Genomic DNA, 6,000 nt, shown 5'->3' with positions numbered 1-6,000 from the left:
GTTCTCTTTCGGTGAGTAATTATTTTACTCGTCTTAAGGGCCTTCGGGATGAACTTACTAATTACAAGCCTGATCCTGCTTGTTCTTCTGGAGCTGTACGAACGTTGAACTCCTATGTTCAACAAGAATGTGTTTTACAATTTTTGATGTGATTGAATGAATCTCTTGCACCTGCTTGTGACAAATTCTATTTATGGAGCCTATGCCTCCTATTAATAAAGTTTTTTCTCTTGTTTTACAAGAGGAACATCAACGAGAAATCTCTTATATTTCTATGCCTTCTGTTGACTCACATGTTGCTGCTTCTCAAATTGATGGAACCATATTTGTTAAATCCTTTTCTAAGAAGGATAGACTAGTATGTAAACACTGTGGAATTACTGGTCATGTAACGCCCAGACCCAGAATTTGTAAGGTTGGACTATGGATATTTTTTTATTTATTTATTTGAGCTTGATATTTAGGTTTTTTTTTTTTTTTTTTAATGTTATGGATCGGATAGTGATTTTTATTTTGAGCTTGTGGCCATTTGTTTAAACCTTGGAAAAACCTTATCGGTTTATGAGCAGTTTTCCCTCACCCGCACGACTCTTTTCACATCCGCATGCACGTCTCTCATGCACATGCACAGTTACCCTCCTTTTTGTTCTGCCTTTTTTTTTTCCCGAATCAACTCCATAAATGCATGTTTTTCGCTCAGGAGAAGTTGCCGCAGCAACCCATTCATAGCTGCACTCCACACTGCCGTCAGCATGTTCGCATCCAACCGCTAGCCTTGGGCTGCCACCGTGAATCACCCCCACTGCCCAACCTCTTCCCCTCCGACTTATTTATAACCCTACCACGGGGGTGAAACATGGTATACGGCCCAACCACGGGTATAATGATGGTTTATAACCCTACCACAGGGGTTAAACATGGTATTTGTCCCGATGTGATGCTATGAGATGATATAAATATAACGTTTTAGTTTGGATATGCCAAATGATTTTCTTTTTGAGAACAAGTTTGTTTTTCTGAAAATTTCGCTTTGATGTTTTGTAACAAGTTTTTTTTATGCATTTTGAAAGAAAAATATGTTGTTTCTGCATTCTGAAAGTAAATGTCTTGTTCTGCATACCGAACTTTATAAATGCTTATGTTTACATGCTAGTATATGCTCTCTACTTACTGAGTTGTCAATAACTCACTCCTTATCTCCACAATATTTTTTAGATATTATGATGGTCCAGCTAAGGATCAAGATTATGAGGCATTGGGTGAGATGATTTAAGTGTAGTGGTTCAAGCATAGGAAGTTTTTTATGAGTATTGTCGAATTTTATTTAGGAATTTTATTGTGTTATGATGACATGGCCTTTTTGAAAAATTGGTTATATTGAGGAAATTAGTTTGAATTGAATTTTCTATATGATATTTGGAATTTGGAGTCTATTTTTTATATTGTTGGAATGCGAGTTTAAGTGTTAGGAAGTAACTCTCCGACCCGTGCGGGACCGGGGCGTTACAGGTCATGTGATTGAAAAATGTTACAAGTTGCATGGTTTTCCCCATGCTACAAATCGAAACAGAGGCAACGATATATGGCTAATAATGATGTCCTTAGTGATAGCAACTCCTTAGTTGTTTATCATTTTTCCTTGATTGAGGCTCAGTATCAACAGCTTCTGTCCATGCTTCATCCTTCTAAATCTATTGAAGAAGTTCATTCCGCTGTCAATGCAATTGTTTCCAATTCTTTTTCTGGTATTATTTTTCCTCGTAATAATACTCACCATATATTTTCTGTTGCTCAGTTTGCTACATTTAATTCAACTTCCTGGATTCTTGATACTGGAGCCACTGATCATATGGTTCCTTCTATTGATTGTTTTACTTCTATTACCAGTTCTGTTAATGCTTCTGTGAATCTTCCTAATGGTCAATACGTGTCTATTACAAATATTGGCTTTGTTTTTATTTCTGAACATCTTGTTTTGCATGATTTTCTAAGTGTTCTAACCTTTAAATTTAAATTGATTTCTATTAGCAAGTTAACACAATTACTAACTTGTTGCTTTCTGTTTTCCTCTGACATTTGTCTAATACAGGACCTGATTTGTTGGAGGATGATTGGAGTGAGTAGATTGCAGGGAGACCTTTATATAATGCAACAAGCAGGCCTTTCTATTTTTTAACCTACTTCCTTTTCTAGTACATATGTTGCTTGTTTACCTGATACAATATCTTCACATGTTTGCCCTATTTCTTCCAAATGCTCTAATTATAAGCTTTGGCATAATAGACTTGGTCATCGTTCTAATTCCAGAATATTGTTTGTGAATTATTTGTTCCTAAATTGACTATTCCATGCAATCCTTGCATGATTTTTCCTTTAGCTAAACAAAGGAAATTACATTTTTCTAATAATGTTTATTTGTTTGTTGCTCATTTTGATCTTGTTCATTGTGATGTTTGGAGTCCATATTATGTACCTACTCTTGAAGGTTATAAATATTTTTTTTACTATTGTTGATGATTCAACTCGTGCTACATGGTTTTATCTTCTTTAGCATAAATATGAAGTTTCACATATTTTAAGAGTTTTTTATAAAATGGTTAAAACACAATCCTTAATATAGCTAAAACAATTATGATTCGGTCTCATTTGCCTATTTGTTTTTCGGGTGATGTTGTTTTAATAACAACTTATCTCATTAATAGGCTTCCTACTCCTCTTTTAAAACAAAAATATCCCTTTGAGCTTTTGTTCAAAACTTTTCCCTCTTATCATTTATGAATTTTTGGTTGTCTTTGTTTTGCTTCAACTTTACAAAGACCTCGAACCAAATTTGATCCTAAGGCTCAAACTTGTATTTTTTTTGGTTATCCTTTTGGCGTAAAACGTTACAAACTTCTTGATCTAAAAACTAATCAATCTTTTATATCAATAAATGTTGTTTTCCGTTAACATATTTTTCCTTTTACTTCTCAAAATACCACTGATTTTTCTTCTATCATACCTTCTATTTTTCCTGTTGAATGTTCAAATTTAGATTCTTTAATTGTGCCTTCAACAACACATTTTCCTGATTTACCTCTTAACACCTCTTCAGCTTTTCATTCAAATGATTCATATGTTCAGTCTTCTTCTTCCCCAATTTCTATCACTGTACCATTGCCTTCTTATTTTCCTAGAAGATCTTCTAGAATAAAAAATGTACCTAGTTATTTGCAAAACTTTTATTGTAATTCCTCTTCCTCCAAATCAGATCCTTCAACAAATTCCTATTCCTCAGGTTCTTCTTCCCTTTTGTCTTCCTATCCTAAATATGATATTTTCAACTTTCTATCTTATGCTAATATTTCTCCTTCACATAAATCTTTTGTCATGTCCGTTTTTACCGATACTGAACCTGAGTTCTATCATTAATATGTCAAGCACTCTCATTGGAGAGATGCCATGTTAGTTGAGATTGCAGCCTTGGAAATTAATAATACAATGACTGTTACTTCTTTACCTCATGGTAAGAAGCCTATAGGCTGCAAATGGGTTTATAAGATTAAGTATTGTGCTGATGGTTCCATTGAAAGATATAAGGCAAGGTTGGTTTCCAAGAGTTATACTCAAATTGAAGGATTGGATTATTCTTAGACCTTTTAACCTTTTGCTAAAATGGCTACTGTTAGAAAACTTTTGGCCATTGCTGCTATGAAAGGCTGGCATCTTACACAACTTGATATAAATAATGTTTTTTTTTGCATGGGGACTTATTTGAAAAAGTATACATGGTTTTACCTCTTGGTTTTTATGTTAAAGGGGGTCCCAAGTTTGCAAGTGGAATAAATCACTCTATGGTTTGAAACAGGCCTCACGGTAGTGGTTCTTCAAGTTTTCAGCTTCTATACTCAGTATGGGTTTTCAACAATCTAAAGCTGATTATTCTCTGTTTACTAAGATTGGGGGTTCATCTTTTATTGCCCTTCTTGTCTATATTGATGATATTCTCATAGCTAGTAATGATATGAAATTTGTTGAGCTTTTAAAGTCCTTGCTTGATGAGAAGTTTAAGCTTAAGGATCTTGGTAAGCTCAAATATTTCTTTTGTTTAGAAGTAGCTTGGTCTTCTGCTGGTATTTCTTTGTGTCAAAGAGAATATTCTTTGGAGATTGTTCAAGATGTTGGTTTACTTGCTTCAAAACTTGTTACCTTTCCTATGGAAAAAAATATTAAGTTGAGTAAGGATGTGGGAGACTTGTTGTCTGACCCTACAGTTTATAGAAGACTTATAGGTCGACTTTTTTACGTCACACTAACTCGGCCAGACTTGTGTTATTCTATTATAGGCTTAGCCAATACATGGCTCAGCCTAGACAGCCCCATTTACAAGCAGCCTACATAATTCTACAATATATCAAAGGCACTCCTGGTTATGGTCTTTTCTTCCCAGCTGCCAATTTATCATCTCTCAAAACTTTTGTTGATTCTGATTGAGCTTCTTGTCCTGACAGTAGACGATTTACAAGTGGTTATTGTGTTTTTCTTGGGGATTATTTGGTTTCTTGGAAAACAAAGAAACAAACCATTGTTTCTAGATCTTCTGCAGAAGTTGAGTATAGATCCATGGCTTCTACCACTTGTAATATTATTTGGTTTCCTACTCTCTTATCTAATTTTTGTATTTCCTAAAAATTAGTTTACTAAATTTACTACTATTTGGTATTGAATATTGAAATTTACTAAATTAATTACTATTTGGAAAACCGAAATTTGAAGAATAGATTATCTAAATTAAACTGAAGAAAAATAGCATTAAAATTAAGATTAAAGATAATAAGAATAGATTTAGAGCGTTTGATTTCACCTAGCAAATCCCACACAATTTATTCTTCCCTATTATAGAATTCCAATTATCTCAAGTTGATGATAAATATCCCTTAACTATTCAATATTTTCTCTCAAACAATACCAAGAATATCTCCAATTAATAACTCAATATCTCTATGTGAATTTAACTAATTGGAGACTCATTAAGTTCTTTGGGTTTTTCTTGAAAATCACACTAGTCGTGGTAAAGTATCTCTACTTTTGCTCAACTAATAGTGCTTAATCCTAGAGTTCTAATCACAAAGCACTTCTCGGTCTCATTGTGATTCAATAGATCAAACAATAATTAGCTAGAAAATTGCAAGCATTAAAAATAAGGAATAAACACTCAATTATGAAAATATTGAAAATACGATAACTTAGAATATAAATTGTGTGTTCAATGCTAGACTATACCAAAGCTCTAGAAAATAAAATTAGTTCATAATAAAATTGAAAAAAAATAAATAAAACTAGTATTCTTCGTTGGTATCAGTTAATGAAGCATGCGGCTCTTGCCTCTGCCCTCCAAATCCACTTCCTTGAAAGAAACTTAAATGATAAACTCTGGACTAATGAAATCTAAAACTTAGACTCCCCTCTTCTCTATTCATCCCACAAGACGGGATTAAATAGATATCAAAACTCAAATCTGGAAACAAGATAAATGCGGCTACAATCTAACCTAAAGATCCGGAAAATAGTTTCTAAAGATAAATATTAACATAAAAGAAATTATTCGCAGCATAAAGAAATTATCTAAAATGGAAGATTCAATAATAAGCAACTTGATTTACGGAGTTCAGGAGGATTTGGTGGTCAACAGATTGATTGCGGAACTCATAAGGGTAGATGTTGTGTGCGCTGAATATAACTGGTCTCCTCGCCTACAAAGAGGAAAGACTCCTAACCGAGATGATAGAACCTTCTCGCCAACCTACCGAGCAGTAAATTTTTTGCCCAATATGTCATTTAGGTTGGTTGCTTAAGTTGATTGTTTAGACTGGTCGCTCAACCTAGTTGGTTGTTTAGACTGGTCGCTCAACCTACCGAGCCTTGTACCAAAATGCTCTCATTTCGCACTAAATCTTCTCATTCTTGCAAATCCAAAAAAATAAAGAAAAATATATAGAAATAAAATAAAATCAATAGTAT

Source organism: Juglans regia, chromosome 16, assembly GCF_001411555.2.
Source record: "Juglans regia cultivar Chandler chromosome 16, Walnut 2.0, whole genome shotgun sequence".
In the NCBI taxonomy this organism is placed as follows: domain Eukaryota; kingdom Viridiplantae; phylum Streptophyta; class Magnoliopsida; order Fagales; family Juglandaceae; genus Juglans; species Juglans regia.
The sequence above is the reverse complement of the archived record's forward strand: the minus strand, read 5'-3'. Positions refer to the sequence as shown.